Here is a 22,206-nt window from a genome sequence, read left to right on the forward strand (position 1 = left end):
AACAGAAACTGTCAGCTGTCCTTACTGAAAGGAATCCTGTTTGTAAGACCATTTGTCTAAATACTTTTTAATTGTAGCTTTATGTTTCAGTGTGCCCACAGTCCCCTTCCAGCTTCGTGGTAGCCAGGACGATGATACTCTCTGTTCCATTGTCCAAGCTGTTCATAATGCCCTCCAAATTGACTCAATACAGACTCCTAAGCAATTCTTCCTGATCCACCTTTCCCTTCTTAAGGTGTAACCAATAACTCTCCCGTCTGTGTGGTTTTCCAATGGATATTGCATCATCCTAGACCAGCTCCACCTGCCACAGGTTGACGTGCTGAGCAGTGGATGAAAGCCTCGCCGCCGTCACAACACAGGGCTGCTGCTTCTCCCCTTCCAACAGGCTTTTTATACCTTGTCATGAAAGGAAATGGGACCTGTTTTACAGTTTGTTTTTGACAAGTCTGTGCTGGCTGCTATCCATCTCTTTGTTTAGTTTTCGGTGCTTACCAGAGTTTGATTGTTTGTTCCAGTGCTTTTCCGGGAATTGAAGTTAGACTGAACAATTTGTAATCCCTGGCTCCTCCTCTTTTCCCTTTTAAAGACAGGAACTACGTCTGCACTTTTCCAGGCTTCCAAGTATGATCTCTGGGCTCTGTAACATCCCAAGAGCTGGGCGAGGTTACACCTAGAGCTTTTGTGGTTAAATAACTGTCTGGGACAATTACTCTAGGATAAAATCCATCTGGCCAAACCGACTGTAGCACTCTCTGGAGGATCTTCTGATCTAGCCTTTGTTCTGGGTTTGTGATCTCACTCCCCTCTGTCATTGGCATTGATTGCAATATTCATCTGAAGTGATAACAAAGGCAAGAAGGGTATGAAACACCTTGGGACTGCAGCCACGGGCTGTCCGTAGCCTGTTTTCCCCTGGGAGAGCTCGGTTGCAGTCACCTGGGTCTTGCTGCTAAAGTAGCAATGGAGAAACTGCTTGTTTCATTGAAGACTCTTGCCGATTGGATCCCATTTTGCTGCTTGACCTTTGTAATTTGGGCCTTGGATATCTAGCCCAGCTTCTGCATCCTCTTTTACCTGAGGCTTAGACCAAAGAGGAGCTGCTGATTTCTCCAAGGTGATAAACTGTTAATATCCCATGAACTCTCTGGTTTTTGGGTAGCCAGTGCTCCTTGCTGTCCTCTCCAAGGTCCAAGGTGACATGCCTTTAATTGCTAAGTGGCTTTCGTGGAATCACAGCCAGTTTATCTTGGTCTAGGTCAGAAGCCTGACCTTTGTTCCCACCTCTAAAGGACCGTTAGGCTCCACCTGGGAACATTCAGTCTCTGGTGGGCAGTTTTTGTTCAACCTCCTGTCCTTACCTTAAGTGATAGGTGCAAATCTCAACATCTGTCCCAGATCTGAATTTTACATGGTCTCAAATTCTAGAGATATTTATGGCCAGAAGCGTTCTTCAGGTTCATCTCAACTGCTCGCTAGAAAATGGTCTTTTCTCCTTTGGGTGCTTTGCTTTTTTGGCTGGCTTCCCTCTCAGCTGGGCTGTCGAGCTTGAAGGCAGAGCAGCCTGGGCTGATGGAGCAGGGAACGTGGTTTTGTCTTCATACATACAGAAAGCTCAGAGTTCACCATAACATAACCACGCTGAGCTCCCTGCACAGTTCACCTGCTGTCATCACATACTCCCATGGGTGAGCTGAAGCTTGGCTTGAGGAGCAGCAGCTGGGGCAGCAGCACTGTCATCCCAGCAGCATTACACTGCTGCAATGCTGCTCTTTCGGAGGAGCAGCAGAAGCAGCCAAAGGAGCTCAGGCAGCTTTCTGTTTCCCGGAGGGAAGCAAGCTACAGATAGGACTCGGGTTGTGATTCGCCGTAAGTGAATGGCTAAAACATCAATCGATAGTAAGGCCACGCAAGTGGGGGCTTCCAGACGTGGAGATGCAAAGGAAAAAGCAGAGAAAGCTGGCTCCTTGCCTAGCTGTGAGTTGCCTGCCTTCCCCTTCTGCTGCTTTTGTGTTTAGGGTCCCTGTGCATTTTGCAGTGTCAGCCAGTGGAGAGGACAGGACAGGACAGCCTTGTGTGGGTTTCCATTAGGCCTGAGACCCCAGGCACCTCCTAGACCCTGGACTAGGACATATCCACTGCTTCCAACTGCTGTTAAACCAAAGCAATGGCCATAAAGCAAGTAACAGAACACCCTGCTGATGTTTCTGTCAAACCTTTTGCAGAGGAAGTGATCCTGCCTCCCCCCTTTGACAAAAGAGTTCTCCATCACGGGGTGGGGGCAGGAGAAAGGGGGTGAAATAAGATAACTGTGCTCAGCTTGCCTCAGTTTAATGAGCTGCTTTAGGCCTTCTCATTCCCCCTGCGCTTTCCCCCTTTGTGAGCTTCTCAGCCTCATCAAAAAGAGCTGCTTTTCTTTCTTTTTTTGTCTTCTGTTTTTCAGGTTGGGCTCTGTTTGATCAGCCCTTTCCCCTTTCTTCCCACAGTCCCCGCATCACGCAGGAGCTGGTACCAGTGGAGCATGTCGGCATGCCCTAGCAACAGGGAGATTAAGGGAACCACCAGCTCCCGAGGACGGGCTGGCTTGGGCTTACTAATTAACTGCAGTGAAAGAGGTGAATGAGAATGGCCCTTTCTTTGGGGCAGAGGAGGCACTAGAGCTGGGTGAAGGAGTTCAGCTGAAAGAAGGTTTCCCTCCCCCACAACGTGTGTCAACATTCAGGCCAATCCTTTCTTCATAAGGCTTTGTGCAGTACGGGGTTTGTACGGATGGGAAACGGCTGACAGCAGCCCAGCCTGGTGCAGGACAGCACACGGGGGCTGAAGTCAAACCACGGCTGCCCCTGCCTTGTGTCGTGGCTGGGCCAGGGTGGCTCCAGAGGCCCGTCCAGGCCTGCTGGGACGTGCCAGCCCCCCACCATACCCCTCAGCACCAGCCGTGGAACAGGCTTGCACATCCACCTCAGAGGCACAGCTCCCATGTGGGAGAGGGGCTGGACCCTCCTGGGGCTTGGAATGAAACATGGGCAGTCCTCCCATCCTCTTCCAACCTGGGCCTCATCCTCGAGCCCACCCTCGCCAACCACAGCCAGGAATGACAGGCTGCGGGCTCCTGGTCAGAGCCCGTCCTTCAGTCACCCGTGGCCTCTGCCGGTAAATCTTGAGTGATGAGACGCTTGGGAAATCTCTCTCTGGTTTTCTGAGCCATTGCTTGTTGTTGGTGCTGCTTACAGGCATTTTGCCCTGTAAAGGGTCGGGTGTGGAAGTGAAACCGCTGAAAGTCCCACGGGCAGGACAGAGCAGAGGCCAGGCAGGGCGACTGGTGCTCCTGGCCCCAGCAGGCTGCCAGGCAGCAGCTTCTGGTAACTCTCCAGCCTGTTTCACTAATCCACAGAGGCTTAGCCAACCTGGAGGAGGTTTTACAAACCTCTGGTTGGTCTATGTGTGTGTGTGTTCCGGGAAGGAGGCTGGGACAGAGGCTCAGCAGCACAGCAGGGATGCTGCTGTGGCACTGAGGGGCTGGAGGCACCCCTGGGGCTTTCCTCCTCCCCAAAGCAGGCAGGGTGGCAAGGGGGTGACTTGCAGGAGGACAGGGCAGGCGGGTGGGTTCCTGGTCCCCACCTCTCCCTTGGGATGTGCCACGTCCCATGTCCAGCAGCAGGAGGTGCAGCGTGTCACTGGCCAGGGGAAGGGTTAGATGACTAAGCAGCTCTTTTCCACCTCTGCCCTGAGCGGTACATGAGCTTCCCCAAATACACCACCGTCACTGAAAACACTTCTGAGATGAAATGCCACTGAAAAGGGAACTGTCAGATCCCGTGCCTCGCTTGGAAAGTGGGGGGGTTTCTCTGAGGAAAGGCTGTGGAAAAATGGCACTGTCCTACCAAGCAGAGCTGTGCCTTTGCATATCCAGCTTTGGATCTCCTGGTATGAGAGACAAAGTCAGATTTTATTACTTTGTATTCCTCCTAGCCCTGAAGCACCAACACAGACAAGCCATGTAATGAACTGCAGAGTCTTTCCTTTCCCGGGCACCAGAAGTGATTTAGTTACCTTTCCCTGTGTTCAGCCCTAACTCTGCTCACACATCGTGAGCCATGTACAGGCAGCATTTGGTAGCTTTGTTAAACTGGCTTGTTTCACTTGAGGTGCACTGCTCTCCAGGGCTAACCTCCATGGGCTTCCATTGCCTTGGTGTGGCCTGCCATTGATTTTGTCCTCTTAAATGTTGCAGGACCGTGCCATGTGTGTTTGTACATAATCTTTCCTGTGAGACCCACCGTTCCTGCAAAGTTCTGGTGCCTGGGAAGGGAAGAAGCACCCTGGAGCTGCAGATCTCCAATGGAAACACAAAGGAGTTAACTGGCTGCTGCCTGCAGAGACTCTTTCATGGGACTGTTCAGGTCTCTGGTGCTGGGAAGGTATGTGCTAAGCAATTCAAGGCTAGTTTAAAACAAAACCCAAAAACCCAGCTTTGGAATATTTTGTTGCGACAGCTTGGCCTTTCTTAATATAGCTTGGAGGAGCAGGCTGGCTGGCTGCCTTCTGAGTGTCCTTGGTGTGGTACTGAACGAACTCCAGGGTTCGCTGCACTATAAATATGTATCATGTTTATATAGATGCTTGGGCAACCTGTCACAATGCTAGGGGTTAGAAGGCATTTCCATGCATTCCCAACCAAGATAAACTCATCCACACCCTGGAGGTGAATAGCATTGAAACCTGCTTTGGTATAAAGAAGGCAGTCAGGCTTTCCAGCACCTGGAAAATGGGCAGCCTTATCTGTTATCTCTCAGTTTGGCTTTTATATGTAAATGTGTCTGCAAAAGCAGCAATGGGTAGTCAGTGTCCTCTCTATCTCAGGGATAGTTACTGCAGGCCCCAGGCCAGCATCTGTCTGCTTGCTGGGGAGAGCAGGCTGGGAGCAGCAGCATCCTGCCTCTCCTGAGGGCACCCTCCAGGTTGGTTCCCCTCAGATCACAGGCAACTGCCAGCCACAGCTGGGCAACAGTGTTAAACTGCTTCCAGGCAGCACAGGCAAAGGTGGCCAGGGCTCATAAATTGCTGCTTGGCTTAGCTAAACTACTGCCCAGGTAATGGAATATCCTAATAGCATCTGAACGAGGGAGGCTATTTTTAACAACACATCTCTGCGTGTATAAACACAGCCACCCACCCACGGGAGCAGGGCTGGGTGACTCTGTGCAGAGTTTTCTGAGAAAAGGACTGTGGGTTGAGGCCAAGAGCGGAAAACATTACCCAGAAAGTGCTGGAGAGAGAGAGAGAACAAAAACCCCTGCGCCTCACGTGCAGTAAAAGCGGTTGCTGCATCCGTCACAGGCACACAAACAGGAGCAGGTTCCCTGGCCGTGCCTCAGAGAGAGACACAGCATCTGCCGGGGCTGAGCAAGCCAGGGTGGGGTTTCAGACCCAGCAATCTCACCTTGTAACAACCTGCTGCAAGGGACAGGGGCAAAAGCTAAGGGCTGAGGGCCAGCACCCCAGGGCAACACACAGCCCTGGGGAGAGAAAGGCAGCTTTAAAGCTGCACAAGCCAATAGCTCCAAACTTCAAACTGCTTTTCCTCCCTGGCAGAACAAGTCTCTTCTTGCTTCCACCTTCTCCTATTTCCGCATAGCCCACAGGCAAACCGGAGTGCCTTTGGTTTGGAAAGCAAAGCATTCCTTCCCACCATCAAAGGGGCATGGAGAGCCTGTGGTGATTGCCACACACACACACACACACACACACTCCACCCCCCTCCCAAGGTACATTTCTTGCTAGAGGCTTCCAGGGCTGACTGTGTGGCTACTTGCCCCTGCCTGCTCTGCTCGTCAGCAGAGGTGTGTATGGCCCTTAAACTAACATTACATCAGCTGGGATGCTGGAAGTCAGCTGCCCAGTTCCTCACACGGGGGATGCAAGGCTCTGCCAAGCTCCTTGGGCGTTACTTTTCTTCCTTCCTCATTTCATGCCTTGGGAGGCTGGTTTGGGGTTTTTTTTTTTCCCCCTTTCTTTCTTTCACTATTTGCTTCCAAGAAGGGATTAGGTGTGACGGGTGTGGGGTGGATTTCACTGGCTCTGCTGTGTGAAGGGAAGGGATCCATCCATAGGAAAGATGTGAGTTGTTTATTAGCAGCTTGCATAACTGCAGGAATCCCAAAGTGATGTGCTGGACACGGGGCAGTGTTACCCTCTGTGCAAAGGCAGAGCAGACCCAGCTGCAGACATTAACGTGGCTCTGAGGCCAACACTTCATGTCACATCTCCAATGGAGAGCCTTCATAACAAGTCAAGTACCCACATGGCATTATGGGAATAGTCATCATCATCTCTTGCACTTCAGTGTAAAAAGTAGGGTGTGAAGTGCAGCAGCTGATGAGTGGCCTCAGCCATTACCACACCGAGTCCTCGGCTGCTTTATTCCCTTCAGCAAGCTAAAGTATTCTGATGCCGGCCCTACACCACCAGGAACACGGTGCTTTTAGCCACATCAGGTGTGGAACATCAACAAACCCACCATTCTTCAGTCAGAGACTCAGGGAAGCTGCCAGCCTGGGCAGAGAGAGATGTGAAAGGAAGCCCAGCCAGCCCCCAGCCCCAGCCATGGCTGGAGCAGAGCACAGGTCTGTGAGCCTCAGAGCTCCGCAGGGCTCATGGGAGGAAATAGCTGCAAAAGCTCGTTTGTGTCAGCTGCACCTCTGTGAGCACAGCTCTGACCTGTTTCAGCAGCCACACACAGCAGTTGCACACCGGCGTCTGCCCGGTGACGTCAGTGGCGTTACACCACCCTGCCTTAGATAAAATCGGGCCCAAAGACTGTCTGAGGAGGAACATGGTCTTTTGACGTAGTTCCTAGCCCAGCCGCCCTTGCAGGAGACCAAACTCAGTTTTGGCTACCATTGCTCATGTTACAGCTCCAAGCAGTTGTCTTTCAGGAGCTCTCAGCACCAAGGCAGGATGCTGCCCAGTGCGCTCACTGCCTCTCCTGCTAAACGAGCCCCGGCAGCAAGTGAGCAGGTTGCAGTGATGGATGCACCTGAGTGACAGGCCACCAGTGCCAGGGACTGGGTTAAGGGCTACTGGGGAGCGAGGGGACCTCCTTCCGTATCTTTCTCCATTCAAGTCTCCCGTTTGTCAGCCAGCATAAGGATTTTCAGCCAGCCTCTTAGCTACCAGGTGAGGCGATGTTGGAAGCCAGGCCAGCAGAGCCTCTGGAGCAATTTAAATGAAGCAGAAGGCGAGACTGGAAAGAGCTGTGTGGTGTGAGATCCGGGAGATAACACCTTTTGTTTTAGGTGCTCCTGCTGCCAGCAGCAGTCTGGTGTGCTGGTGCCAGCAGAGCCGTGTGCCACTGTGCCTCGGCAGGCAGGCCAGGCGATTCTCATCCCTCCTGCAGCAAGGACCTGGATGGGCTGTGCAGGCAGTTTAAACCTAAAGCTGGCGTTGCTGCTGACTCCCCCTTACATAAGGCCACGCTCAGAGCTCAGTACGATTGCAAAACCAGGCTCCTATATTTAGAAGGAGCCAGGCTGGTGTTGCTGGTGAGCTTTGAAGTCGGTCCTTGCCGCGCAGACGCTGCCATAGAGCTGTAACGGTTGGAAAAGACCTTCGAGACGTTGCAGCGCTGTCTTGCCCAAGACCCCACAGGAAGCCGGTTGCAGGGGCAGGGCAGTGCTGTGAGGGCCAGAGAGAGCCCTTCTGCCCCTGCCTCCCATCCTGCACTTCAGATGAGGCGGGTGTCTCGCAGAGCAGGTAGTGCGTGATCACGTAATTACAGACTGTGCCATAATGTGTGCTCACAAAGGAGCTGAACTGAGGCTGAACAGGCAGTTACAAGCACCATTACATCATTAGACTAATCTCTCCTTGGCCGGCCGTAAAGGGCCTCATCCTGTTCCCACCGATGCCAGAAGGCCACAGCTCTCAGCTCCAGTGGAAGCTGGCTGGGGCTCGCCACAAGGCTGCTGCGCTGCTCTTCACTGCTCCTTGAGGCTGTACCCTTGGACCTTTCAGGCAAGGCTCACCTGCCACACCAAACACACTTTCATTCAAGTAGAGACTTCAGCCCGGGTGCTGTGGGTGGTAGAGTGTGAGGGCAGCTGGCTGTGCTGCCGTTCTCACCCTACCTGTTGAGCCTGTTGCTCGTGGCCCTGGGCTGCTGTGCTGGCAGGTGAGCGGGAGGCGGAGCGGGGCCGCTCCTGCTCTGCACAGCCCACAGCTGCGGCTCCTGCCCACAGACAGGGGCCTGACTCTGTTTTCCCACCCTGGCGCACACAGGAGAGTGGGGCAGGGGTCAGCTGGGGTGGGGATGTGGTGCCAGGGACACCCAGCACAGCCAGCAGCCCCCAGGCAGAGGCAGGGGCTGCACATTGTGCAGCTCCTCAGCATCTCGTCTCAAGGCCACTGCTTCATCTGCTAGTTACCCAGAGCAGATCTCCTTAGCTGTACCACTTCCCCAGCCTCTCTGACCTTCCTGGCAGGATGCTTGCCTAAATGCACGCTTTTTGTTATTTATTTTCCCCCCACTTCTGCACCCTTCATTTTAAGCCCAGAGTGTGTTTTTTGACCAGAGGCAGAACGCCTCAGATCTGCAGAGGAGGCTGCAGTGGGGGATAACCTGGAGGTGAGCCACCTTCACATGCAAACGTGTCAACCTCAGCCTTGTTTGTTTCTTCCAAATGCTGCTCACAGTCACTGGAATTTTCCTTCACAACAACCTCACAGGTGGCCTTTTTATCACCTCAGGAAACCTCTTATCGTTTCTGATATCTCTGCCCCTGTGGCTTCCCGTGCTGCTGATTGCAGAGCTGCACACATCAAAGCCATGGAGACACTTCAGCCTGGACAGAGCAGCGTTACCAGTACCCCCAAAAACCATGTGCACACTGCCCAGTTCAGCCACTGCCCCGAGGTCATTCCTCCATCTGACAGACCCAGGATGCTTCTCCTGCTACTTCATCTAAAGCTTTCCTTGGTTTATTTTAAACGGAGCTGGTTGAGCTCTCTTTTCTTGCACGGTATGAGAGGACCCCACGTCCTCCTCTGTTTATCCATGGAGGGATGGACGAGGTCATTTCGTGTTACTCTTCATACCCTCATTCCAAAGGGTGAGTGCAAGTGTTTGTGTATCTGCATTTTACACACACAGGAGACAAGGGGAGAGGGACAAATGGAAAACAAACACAAGAAACTGAAAGGAAAAGGAGTGGAAAGGGCAAAAGAGAAACTCAAATAGACGAAGCATCTGTACACATGTGTGCAAGTTCCCATCACCCCAGAGTGCTGACACTAAGGCAGTGTGGTTCATCTGTTTCTCATACACAGCACAGAAAAGCTTGAGCTGGGGAAACATTTTGTTTTAGCAGTGAGTCATCCATGAGAAAAATGTGGGTGTAGCTTTCAGGGAAGGGGCTGGGGGAGGTTTTATGGACTCTCAAGTTTGCAAACCCCTGCATAGGAAGATGCATGAAGTTGATCGGGACCCAAAGCCGGTCCCTCCTTCCCTCCCAGACATGACAGAGGGTAATCAGGTCCCATTGAGAGCCTGATTGCACCACCTGGCCTGTGCTGGGTCTGTCCCTCCCTCCGGGGACCCTCAGAGAGGGACAGTAGGTGGGAAGGAAGGCTCTGGGTTGGCCTCACCAGAGTAGCCTCGGGTTGGGCAATGCCTAATGCAAGGACTAACTTTACCTGGCCTCACCTTGGATGCTGCTGGTCACCTGGGGTGTTTTCCAACACTCCCCTGACCAAGTTTGTACACAGACCTGACACATCAATGCTTATGCTCATGTTTTACCTGAGCATCAGCTGGTCGTGGCTTTAAATCTGGAGCAATTCAGATTTGCTCTGGTGTCAGTAAGACGTAAGCCCCCAGGCCCGAGTGTTTCCTTCCAGCTCCTTCATCAGCACAAGCACCAAACACATACCAGCACATCTGTAGGCAGAGGCTGGGAGCTGAAAAACACCCTGGCAGGTTGTGCAATGCCCATTGATTCTCTCAGAGCACAAACACCATGGGAGGAAAGGTGGCTGTCGCTTGGGAGTGATAGCCTGAAGGTCAGGCTGTCCTGTAACCTCTCTGTGGGGTTTAAATACAGCTGTCCCGGTTCTCTCCACGCTTAACCGGGGTGACTGATGCAGAGCAGTCTTCCTGGGAAGAGCTGAGTGCCAAGCAGAGCACTCCTGATGCTGTCCTGACATTTTTCTGGTGGGCAAACCCACTGAGACCCAGAGTTACTGTTAATTATTCCTTGCTGCACAGCCAAGAATAGCAGCAAAATGAGCAGCAGATCACTTACCAGGACATAAAGCACAGTGATAAAATCTATGACGGTGTCAAATTGCCTTCTGGGGAAAAGGTGAGGGCTCTTCCTTGTGCTAATTAAAAGAGGGCTGACTGATAGGCAGCACCACCACCACCAATATTTTGTAAGCAGCAGTGCCTTAAGGCTTGTTGGAGATGGGCTGTGTGACGCAGGGAAGGAGAGGTGACTCCTGTGACTGCACAGAAATGCTTTTTACTCTTACAACATTATTTCTTGTCTGTACCAGGGTCAGTGAGAGGGAATTGGTCGCTGGGTCTTTTCCGTGTGTGAAGGTTCCACAGCTTGTGATTCACCTTAGAAAAACAAGGGTGGTTGAATAAAAAAAGTTGTTTTCAGCTGTGTGGTGATGAAATACAGTAACTGAAAATGCTGTGGGTTTTGAGGTTGGATTTTGTGATTAAAATGTTGTTAGGCTCAGGATGGGATTGGCTGGTAGAGTTACAGTAAGACATTGTGCTTTCACCTCTGGAAAGCGGAGTTCAAGCTCTGTTGAAGATCACAAACCCAGTAAGCAGCTCGGGATGGTGAACAGTTCCTCAAGGGGCCTGAGGCAGGACAGGAGCAGCCGGCCCAAGCAGAGGAAGGCACACGAGGCAAAGGAGAGCTGGAGGCAAGGTGGGCAGAGGCGAGCAGCGCAGGAGATGCTGTGGCTCTGGACGAGGGCTGTGCAGCCGCACTGTCTTGGCACAGGCTTGGTCCTCCCGTGTCCCAGCCACCTCAGTCAATGCCAAGCACTCATGGCCCTGCTGCTTCTGAAAAGTGGTGCCACAGCAGGGGCTCTCGAGCGTTTCTTCCTACCTGGGGCAGCCAGTTCAATTCTTAAAGCAGTGACATTCCTCAGGGCCATTAAGCAATTTGTTGACGGTAAATCATCGCAAGCTGCTGATTCAAACAGCCAAGCTGCAGCAGGAGCTATGCCAGGAACCCTCTCGAGTTCATCTGCCCCACACACTTTCAGTTTTAGCCTCTCCCTTAGCAAGACGTGTACCCTCAGTGAGTGTGCAGCTCGCACACGTGCAGGAACCAGCACCAGTGCCTCCCCGACACTGCTAAAGGCCAAGTCAGTGCAGCAGGCAGATTTCTGCCTCTGCTGTCAAGCTGCCAAGGCCAACCCACTAGCCAAGTACCACTTGCACTTGAAAGAAGGCATAGATAGGGTGTAAGTGGTGCATAATCTCTGGTCTTGTGCTCCACAGTTACTGTAAGTGCAGTTAGTGCGGTTGCTGTTAGCAGAGGATCTACCCACCAGTTCATAGCCGTGTTCAGATCATCTTATCTGGTTATCTGGAAGTAAAACTGAGCTTTTTTCACAGCACAGTGTTGGGTATTTTCTGTTACTTGTGGGATGTTGTAGTGTTGCAGGCTTTTTGTCCGTGTTGTTTCTCTGCGCCGCGATTTCAGCGCTTGTAGAACGAAGCGATTTGATTCAGTCTGAGCTTCGCACCCTCACGTACGAGAACGCTTTCTTCTCACATCCAGAGATACCCTCTCAGTTTCTAGAGTTCATCTGTAAGCTTGGCTTACACAGGGAGTTACAAACCCATTCAAAACCACGACATGCTCCTAGAGTGCTTTAGGGAGACAGGTATTGTTTGACCCCCACCCCTGCATAGAGCCAATCCTGGCTTCAGCCCCATCTCCCTCGGTGTAACCACCAGGCCACAGCGCCGTTCACAGGAACTGCACCCAGCTTCCCTAGTCAGCAGGGCAGAGGAACCGCATGTTTACTTTTCTCTCGAGTGAAGAAGAACCTGTCCAAGGCTCTGGGTAACCCAAAATGCAATCAGAAAACGCATTCTGTTTCTGCCGTAAGAAAACGTGGGGCTCAGTGAGGCACTGGGTAGGCAGCACTGCCAGAAAGCCCCGTCAGTGCTCCCCTCGTGCTGGGGAAGCAGACTCGTTTCCCCCCACAAAACTCCAGTCTCTCCAGAGTTTGGCTTTAGGGCTATCTCTGAAAGAGCAGCCCTGCCAGAGTCAGAGGTTTCCAGCATCCCAGTGTCTCTGTAGAAACCTGACCTTCTCTAGCAAGGAGGCTCCAGCACAGAAACTGCAGCTGAGAGCTGTTGAGACAATATAAAGCAGGAGGGTCAGCTGCTCATTAAAGCCAGTTGTGGGCCATTAGGTTTTTCATGGGAAGCAGCCAACACCCAAAACTGCACCCAGGAACCCTTGAGCCATCAGAATACATCCTGGAGGGGCACAGTGTGCTCCCAGGGACAAGACCCCTTGAACAAATGCTCTGCTGTGCTTCCGCAGGAGCTGTCATCTCCAGGAGGACCTAAGATGGAAGGAAGGAGCACTGCAGCAGTCGAGATCTGACAGCTTGGGAAAGGTGAGTGACGCTGTGCTGAAGGGCAGCATTGCAAAACTGGCATCACGTGGCCCTTCCTACCGGGAAGGTTCCCAGAGCATCATTCACTGAGTGTTCTGCATCACTTTTCCTTGTGCTCTCCCAGGTTCAGTCACCGTTTTCCCGGCACTGTCTGTGGGATAGCGTTGCACAACTCTGGGGAGGCTGAAAGAGTTCTTGGGAAGCACTTGGGCTTGGCTGCTGAGACTGATGAGATTAGACTGGTCTAATCCAGAACATCCTTGGCTCCATCTGAGGCAGAAGCCCCGCTTTCCTCCCAAGTACTGTTGGCTTGAAATGAAACAGAAAGGCAGAGTGTGTGTGACTGCTGAGGCAGCACAGCTTGATGAGAGAGAGGGTGTCTGTCCCTGGCAGTGCCACCATGCAGCTGCAATGACCTCCAGCATGCAGGTCGGGTATGGTGCGGGTCAGGAATGTGTTTCCCAGAGGGGAAAACTAGCAGGGGCTATGGCTTTCTCCCCCCACAGTGTTAGAAGTGGGAGCGAGGGCCAGGCTAAGGTGAGGTGTGGGTATCTGCACTGAGGGCTCCCAGTTTGTTTATAGCTGAGCTGCTAGGCAGGCACAAGCTACAATTCCTGTCACAGGTCTCATTTCTACATCCCTTTGTTTAAGTGCATCAGTGCAACCTCACATTATAGGCATGTGAGCTGAAAGCCTCTGACTGGTGCTGAGTCACAGCAGCTCAGCAAGTAACTGAGCACTTCAGGTCCTGGCACCTCGGGATCCCATCACAGCACAAGAGCCAGGACAGAGCCCAGCATTGCACACAGTCCACACGTTGCACCCTGACTCTGTTCCTGGCACGAGTGGAGTGGGTGCCACGGGCAGGGGAGGACAGGGAGGGAGGGAGGTGCTGCAGCAGGCCACAGCTCAGCTGCAGGGATCCCACAAGGTGCTACAGCCAGCTGTCCTGTCTCACTAAAGCAGAAAGGCTCCTTTCAGGGGAAAGGAACAGCCTTCAGGCAGCACTCACACTTCTTTCTCCCAGTATGCAACTGGTGTTGAGAACACAATTGCTTTGAACTTCTGAAGCTCACAGTATTTATTTTTCCTCCTGAGAATAGCTGAAGGGAGATTCCAGGCCCCTCCCTGCCTGGGGCAGTGGCACCTCTGAGCTGCAGGGCCAGAGCTCTGTCAGTAACTGATTGTGTCCCAGGCAGAGCTCACATTTTAAAATAAATGAGTTTATTCATTGAGTGGAAACTGCTTGTTTTCCCCCAAAATAGTAATTCTCTATTCAGGAAAGCATCCAGTGCTGATTTTCTTCTTTCCTTATTCCTTTCCTTCCCCAGGAGGGATGTTTCATTTAGCAATTACTAAAAGGTGACCAAACTCCACTTCAAAAGAAATCATTCCAAGATGCAAACCAGCACTGCAGAGGTTTTGAGCGTTTTCTGCTAAAGCTGTTTGCAAATATGATGATACATTTTTGCTGTCCTGAAGTAGCACAGAACCAGCGATCTGTGCCCAGTGCTGCTTGAGGCTGTTCTCTTTGCACGGCACTGTTAGGTAACGCTCATGCAAAACGCTGCCTTGGCATCCAGGGAAGCAGAAGAGCTTTGCTTGATCAATGCTTCCCAGTGCAGGGGTTAAAAAGCAGTGCTGGCTTTCCTGTGGTGTCAAGGCAGTTCCTTTGGAAGGTCTGGGGAGGCAGCCAGAGGAAAGGGGATGCATTTTCCATGACTCATCCATTCCTGGCTGCTGGGGAGACAGCCAGCAAGTGCTCAGTCGGTGGCAATTGTCATGGGGAGCTGGAGAGGTGGATGCTCAGACCATCAGCATGTTTCACTGGAGCCATTCCAAGGCCCTTCTTCTTGGGGAAAGCAGGACCAGGAATGAAACCTGCCTCTCGACCCGAAGAACTCCACCTGAGCTTCTTACCAACCCCCTGTCTCAGACACTTTCTACTGTGTTGATCATTTAGAAGAGTTTTTTAAAGAAATATTTCCTTTAGCAATAATGTGAGTAAATCAATCAACCCAACCACTAACTTCAAATATAGCAGGGTCAGGGGAGTGTCAGGAATGTGAACCTCAGGCAGAGAAAACCAAGCGTGCTTCAGAGGAGGAATATTTGAGAGAGTGCACAGGAGAAGACATTTAGAAATTGCTCCATCTAAGCAGGTCTTTCTGTAGACACGTTGCATTCTCAGTACTCCTGAAAGTTCATAAAGACCAAGGAATATGGTCAATAAAATAGACCAAAAAACCCCCCATTTTAAGCTCCCCACAGTTGTTCTGGGAGCCTTCCCACAGTCCCATGACACAGCTGGATTTATCTAGCACTATCTGAAGAGGCAGGTCTGGTTTCTGCCAGACTCTTTTGCAGTCCTGTTCCTGAGCCAGGCCCTCACTGAGTCTGTAAAAAAAAATCCCCAGCTTTTAACTTTTTTCTTTCGTGGGTAGTTTACAGTCCCTTGGCAGCAAGGGAAGGGTTTGTATCTGTTTAACAGGCCAGATAGTCAGAGCGTTTCTTCCCTGAAGTTCCAGCTCCTCTTTTTCAGAGGGGCCAGGAGACATCTTTGGTAACCTACAGGTAACTTATGTGTTACACTTGGTTCAGGAGCATGGAAGGAGCAGACATATGCCAAGTAATTGCCATGCAGATACCCTCAGCGTGCTGCATACTGTGACAGCAACAAAATCTTCACACGCTGCTGCAGTAGTTCACGGTCTTACCATCCCCAGCACTGCCAGAGACAGCCAGGCCTGACGGGAGGGTAAGAAACCACCAGTTAATGGGCACAGGGAGAGCCATGGTGAGGGTAAAATTACTGTCCTGGAGGTGAGGGCTCTTTTGCAAACCGGTTGCCGTCAGGCTCCCAGGCCTGTGGTTCTTCAGAGCAGCCCTAGTGCAGTGTCTTGTGCCACCCGTCCTGAGCACCTGGGGCGGAGGGACAGGATGGCAAACAAGCACCCGCCAGACACATCAGCTGGGGCCAGCCCTTGCAGCTGTTTTCCCTGGGGATTCGCTTTGTTCTGGCAGATCCACAGTGAGGAGCAGGGGTACTGTGCAGGCGCCAGCAGCCAGATTCCCCGTGCCACCTCACTTTCCCGTGCAGGGAGAGGGGATGTAGCACCAGAAGGGAGCTTGGTCTCTGCTGTAGCTCCTGCCTCCACAGCCCACCCTCTCCAGTTCCCCAAATCCATGCACCTGATGTGAGTATCTCCCAACACTCCACAGTGGGAAGTGGGGAAGAGGATGAAGGTGTTCTCCCCACCCCAGTCTGTGTCACAACACCCAGCAAGGCCCTCCATGCCATGCATGGCCCCAGGGCAGGGGGTGCTGGGGCTGAATGGGGGTTGTAAAAGGACACTTACCATCCATGTGTTGGATGGCCCTCCTCTTGTTGCTATGCATGCATTCAGCATTTAAATCTGCCTTCATTTCCCTCTGAAAGCTTGCATTGCAATTAAACTAAACCCAAGCACTAAAAGCAGGGGGTTTAGAAATAGTTTTGTAGCACAGCAAACTCCAAGCAGGAGCAGGCTCACTTCTGCTAGGTGCTGTACAAGTAAGCACCTCCTGAATGAACAGGGCTCCAAGTGATTGTCTTTTGTCCAAGACATAAAGCCTGGGCTCAGAAAGGCTGGTAGTCTTTTTCCATGGTGCTATCCAGGTCTGAAATAAGTGGGGTGTGGTAAAACTACGCTGACGTAAATGAGAGAAGGTGTTTGGAAGAACCCAGGACAGGCAGAGCAAATTAAAACCAGAGCAGCCTGGTGAATGTTACACAAGAAAAGCCTACCCTATTTTCTGTTTCTTCTTTCTGTGACTGCAGAAATTCCCCTCATCTTCAACGAGAGAAGGAGGCCAGGAGGCCAGAGCCTGCACGCCAGGCCGTTTGGTTACTCCCACAGTGAACCGGCTGTGCCCAAACAAGGAGACTGGCAATGTGACTGCGAACCAGCCATCCTCAAGCTTAGGAGCTGGAGTCTCAGAGCTTCAGCTGGACCAACAGCTGCCCCTGATGAACCCACACCTCACAGTCACCTAGTTCCATATCTGGGACTCCAGATCAGCAGTGGCACCTGTGTCCCTCCTCCCCCAGAGAGCTGTGGAGCAGACTTCTTCCTCTTGCTGAGGGCAAAAACCTCTTCTGCGTGCTGCGTTTGTTTGCTGAACAGCACAATAGCCCCTGAGAAACACAGGAAAAGTCCTTTGGGCTCGATTTTTTTGCTCCAGCAAAGTGCCTATGAGTTCAGTACAAACAGATGACCAGAGGTGAGCACAGCTTGCAGCCCCGCTACACGCTGCAGCCTTTGCTCTCGGCTGCTGAGGTTTCGGATGATGTCAGTGTGGTGTCCTGAGGGCTGCTGTTGTCATCAGATAGCGAGGTGGATAAGGCACATGTTATGATGAGGCATGTGTTGGGTTTAACCATAGTGTCGTGCACGAAGCAGCCAGAGCAGCGCGTTTCCTGGTGCCGTGACAAAGCTCCTCGCGCGGCACGCAACAGAGAGAGGCCCGGCAGCACCACGCTTCAGCCGGCCGGTTCCTCCCTCAGAAACGTCCGCCTTTGGAACTCTTCCTTTCTTCTCCTGGTCTCGGTTTCACTTTTTAATATGTTTTTGATTGTTGTTTAGCCTTTTACAAAGCGGGACCCCAAGGCAGCTGCTCCGAGCTGGACAGAGGTCAGGCACTTTCTGGAGGCTGCTGCAGTTCAGGCTGCCTGCTCTGCTCTGCCCCGGCCAGCCCTGAGCACGGCGGGCACAAAGGCTCTTTTCTGTCCCAGTGGCCTCCTGGCCAGGGCTGGCCCACGCAGGGGCTGTGCCCAGCGCTTTCCTGCCCACGGCAGCACTGCCGGCTCCAGAGCGCAAACACCAAGCAGGTTACTGCCTGTCAGGCCTCTGGAAGCCCATCTCAGGTTCCCCGTTGCTACAGAGAAAGCATTGAGTGCACTTTGTACCTAAACTGAACAAAACCCCCCCCCCCGTCTCAAGCCCTCTGATTTCACCCACCTGCATCTCACGCCCTCCTCTGCTCACTCTCCTGGGGTGCTCAAGGCTTAATTGCTTGTGGGACATGGGGCTATGGTCTTATCAGCCCAGGTGGTTTTGATTGCTGATCATGTTCCTCGTGACGACATGGTCATACACTGAATAAGGAAAAAAAACGGTGGAAGAGCAGATAAAGGTGACCCAGTAAGTGTGCTGTGGCCAAGCCATCTTTTTACACCAGCGTTGATAAGGCCTCTTATGAAGATTGTTGGAGGAAACAAACAGCACAATCCAAAGGGCAGAGTTTATTGTGGACAATAAAACAGTGACATGATAGGAAACAGCATTACAGGCTTCCCCTCCCTCTCCAGGTCGGGAGGAAGGAGGAACCAAGAATCTGTGCAGTCCCGTGTGCAGGTGCCACTGCTGGAAGAGTGTCTATCTGACACTGCTGGTGTCCAGCTCATCTGCTCCTTACGGGTATTTAGAGTCACAGCTCCTGGGTTTAGCAACCAAAATAAGACTTTATTGGGGTTTTTTAGTTGTGGACACACAAGGAGTCTAATCTGTCCTGTTTCTTTAGCACAGCCCAAAGCAGACTCTCAGTGCTGGAAGCCTAGCGCAGGTCAGAAGGATTCCTGAAAGCATCCAGCCTACCTTTCAGCTTGCAGGTGAGACAGATGTACTTGCAGCACGCCCAGAGGTGATCCAGCATCCCTGGAAGAGGGTCACCGCTGCTTTGGCAAGGAGCCTCCTCTTCAAGGTAGAGCCTGACTCTGTTAGTGACGTGCTGGCCGCTGGTGAGGGAGGCTGGGTGACTCAGGTGATGTAAATAACCTGACGGAGTTTCCCCGAACGGTGAAGCGGTCAGAGGCTCGCTGCGCTTCTCTGTCCCAGTCAGCACTGGGGAACCAGCTGCTGATACAAAAGAGAGATGAACACTTGTGACAAACAAGGAGAGACTGTTTCTTTTCCCACTGCACGTTTGCCCCTTGGAAAGGAGCTGATCGGGGAGGTCGCGGGGCCAAACTCTACAGCTGAGTTTCTTTAAGGCTGGATAATTTTATGACCACTGTTAAGTGCTGTAATTTATGTAAACCAAGATAATGATAAGTGGAAACAAATCAACTCGTGTTTCAAAGCTTATGTTCCCCAGGGACGGGGATGAGCGTGTCTCCTTCAGGAAGGAAAAGCAAAGGGCAGGAGCGGGGCTTCCTCCCAGGGCAGTGGCGGGGGCAAACGTACGGAGGGTGCACTCGATCCCCTCATCCAGAACACTGCCGGATGCTAGAACAGGCCCCAGCACTGAGCCCTGCGGGGCACCGCTGGTGAGCAGCTGCCCACTGCATTTAACTCCATTCACCACCACTGTCTGGGCCCCACCATCCAGCTGTCTTTCCACCGCATCCATACAGGCAACTCACCGGTGATAAAGCCCCGAGCATCAGGTGCCCAGCACCGTCAGGCTGGATGAGGGGAGCCGGGAGGCTCCACAGGAATGGGGCAGGGCCCTGGCTGGCAGCACAGTGCTGTAGCAGGAGGTCCCACTCTGCATCCCATTGCATCCCCCAACGGCACCATTCCAATTTGATACAGTTCTTCTCATCACCAAGGCCAGGAAGGTTGGCTTTGCTTCCGCAAGAACCAGAGGCAGGGCAGCAAGAGCAGAACCAGACTGAAAAGTAAATTCCAGGGTGAGTTTAGGAGATACCATTTTTGCAGAGACATGGGAAGAGAGGAGTGGGAAGGTTTGGAAAAGCAGATCCCCGGGACCAGGCTGTGGAAGAGTGAAGCTGGCAGGAAAGCTGAGGTGAAACACATGTGCCATGCGGTTCTGCAAGGACTCGGGAGGCTTCTTCCGCTTGGAAGCTGGGCTGCAGTCTCATTAATGGCACACGAAGTTAATGGCCACAAACTAAATGTAGGAGACATTCAGGTCAAGTATGACGCTGCATATAGAGAGATTAAAATAGCCCAAGTGTTGGAACTCCCTGCCAAGGCGATGCTGTGGACACGCCGGCCATGGAGACGTCCAAGGCTGTCGCTAGACAACTCCCCCTGCCCAAGAGGTGCTTTGGGGATAACGAGATCAGTCCTGTCACGGTTAAGAGTGAAGGTCTGGGTGACTCACTCCAAATCCCTGCCAAGCTGGATAACAGGCTGATAACCCCAGGGGCTGCCTGTCTCCAGCCTCCATGGCGAGGCTCCCGCAGCCGCCGGCCCTCCAGCCCTCACCAGGGGCTTGCTTTCAGAACAGACTCTCACATGCCTCCAAAATACCTCCAGTTCTGTTTGCATCCACGCTGGAAGTGTTTTTCTGGTCAGAAAATTGCTGGAAGAAGGAAAATACCTTGGGTCAGTAGATTCAGCTTTTGAACCCAAAGCCACATTACCTAAACTTAGAGGGAGATTATTTTCTGCAGCTCCTCTGGCTCTTTTGGCTGGGCACCCTCAAGAAGGGGTGAACAGAGTTTGTTCTCAGCTTGTCAATCCCATGATACATCTGTCAGTGTAATCATGGGGGAAAATGGGGTTGATTGTGAACACAGAACAGAAACCCGAGGCAGGAACAAACAGGGAGCCCCTTTGTACACGTTCAGCGCCGTCCCTGTTCCAGTCAGAAGTGCATTTTGCACTCTGATGTTGGCCTTGAACACAAGCTTTCCTCATTTCTTGTAACTTCTCAGTAAAATGGGACTTTGCTAGTGCCCAGAAGCCCTTGCAGTACCTCCAGAGCTGTGAAACACGGGGTATTCTCTCCGTGTGGCTCTAATCAAGGTAAGTGACGAGGGAGCCCACATCACACTGCTCAGAAAAACCTCTTTACAGCAAACACAGCGAGAGCCTCGAGAAATAACTTAATTGGCATTTGTTCCATATTGCTTAACATCCTTAGGGGCTGTGGCCACCATCCCAAACAACATTTCTATGGCTTGCGTGGCTACATCCTTTTCCTGTGAATCAACACTGGCATCTGCTCATCCCGAGTCTTCGGGAGAAATATTTGCTGTTGCCTGGAGACTGGGACGGGAGAAAAAGTATCAAGAGTCCTAAATTATTTTTGCAGCTCTTTCTCTGATGCTGTGCCACCGCCAGACAACCCCCTTCCCTCAGCAGCTGTGTGTCTCACGGGGCTTCAGAACCTGTGGAAGAGGCACGGTTGTATTTGCTGTAAAGCCCTCCAAGGCCCACGTGTGAAAGGCATCACGCACAAGTACAAAGTGCATCCCCTACACAGGCCAAGCAGGCTCCATCCATCCCTGTCAGCGGCTTTCTGTCCTCCCTGGGAGGCAGAGCAGCTCCCCTGAGGAGCACCTGAGCGGCTGGTTCTGCTGGGCTGGCAGCACATACCTCACCTCTGGCTTTGCCTCCGTCCCCGCTGCCGCAGGACTTTAAGCACGCGCAGGCGCTGAGCCCTGAAACGTTTCCATCACTCCAGCTGTTAAAGCTTCTCGCATCACACCGACGGCCGCTCGCGTCTGTGGGGGATGAGGAGCCCTCCTTCCAGCCCGAGGCGCGGGAAAGCCTTGGAGCTGGCAGTCACGTGCTGCACACAGCCCCCCGGATCCCGCACGGGTAAACTCCGCTGCCATGTGTTGACCGAGTTAACGTGGTGGGGACGGTGGGCGGATGTGAAATGGAGCTATGAGAAGAGATTCGTTTGCAGCTGGAGCCCAGGCAGGGAGAGCTCCAGCCCTGTGTTTGCTCAGAAAACAGCAGCTTCGACCAAAACCTGGTCAGAAAGAAGACGGCAGTGTAAAAAAAAAAGGAGAAAGAAATCAAAACCGGGGTTGGGGGGGGTGGGGAAACGGCAGCAAAAGTTAAGCAAAGCCTCTCTGGAAATTAAGATGTGGAATTCAAAACATTTGCAGTATAATAAAGCCAGGCGAGCCCATAAAGCTGCAGCAGGCAAAAGGAGCTCTGTTCTGCCTACGAGGAAACCCGAACCGGCGTCACGCCTGGCAGCAGCCGCCGCAGCCCCGCTCTCCCTGTCCCTGCCCTGGGCTATGCTTCACGCAGCCGCGTCTGTTTCCACTCTAACCCCTTCACTTTGGAGGGGGAGGATATAAATCAGCTGCAGAGCTGCGCACGGGGCTTAGTCACAGCAGGTATTGGTTTAGGGTGTCTTAGAGCTACTTTTTTCTCTCTCTCTTCTCGCTGGAAGTATTCTAGGGAATAAGTGTCAGCTTTGTGAGGAGCAGCCGTTGCTTAGCGGGCCAGAAAGTCTCCAAACAAAGGATATTTTACATCACCAGGCAGAATCATCTTCTGACATTCTGGGCTGAACTTGGCTTTGAGCGCAGGGGCTGTTCCCAAGTTCCCAGCAGGCACTCGCAGCAGCTCCCCGAGACAATCTCACCCTCCCTCCTGGGGTTCCAGCCCCACAGAGACCCTCTGCCACAGCTGTCACCCCTTCCTCCCAGCTGAGCTCCCTCCAACCTGTTTGCAGCTGGTTCATACCCCACAGGCTGCTTCTGCAACAGGCTCCTCCTGACCCCTGTTCTGCAGGGCCCAGCTGAGGGAGGCACCATTCACAGCTCTGGGGTTTTTTGCCTGTTTTCACATC

The 22,206-nt window shown here is 52.5% G+C and overlaps 1 protein-coding gene across 6 annotated transcripts in view; it reads left to right on the top strand.

Moving 5' to 3' along the window:
• RAD51B (RAD51 paralog B) overlaps positions 1–18,806 on the top strand; it is a 311,046-nt gene extending 292,240 nt beyond the window's left edge. For 3 of the 6 annotated variants that reach the window (XR_009818893.1, XR_009818895.1, XR_009818894.1), the window contains 3 exons: positions 4,235–4,421; positions 12,585–12,660; positions 16,481–18,806. The gene's annotated coding sequence lies outside the window, so the exon portion shown is untranslated. Of the gene's footprint in view, positions 1–2,486; positions 2,531–4,234; positions 4,422–12,584; positions 12,661–16,480 lie in introns of those variants that run through there. The other 3 variants (XR_009818896.1, XR_009818897.1, XM_061997842.1) reach the window with 3 other exon arrangements.
• Positions 18,807–22,206: the final 3,400 nt, after the last annotated feature.

The sequence above is a fragment of the Colius striatus genome, chromosome 6 (assembly GCF_028858725.1).
Source record: "Colius striatus isolate bColStr4 chromosome 6, bColStr4.1.hap1, whole genome shotgun sequence".
Taxonomy (NCBI): Eukaryota; Metazoa; Chordata; class Aves; order Coliiformes; family Coliidae; genus Colius; species Colius striatus.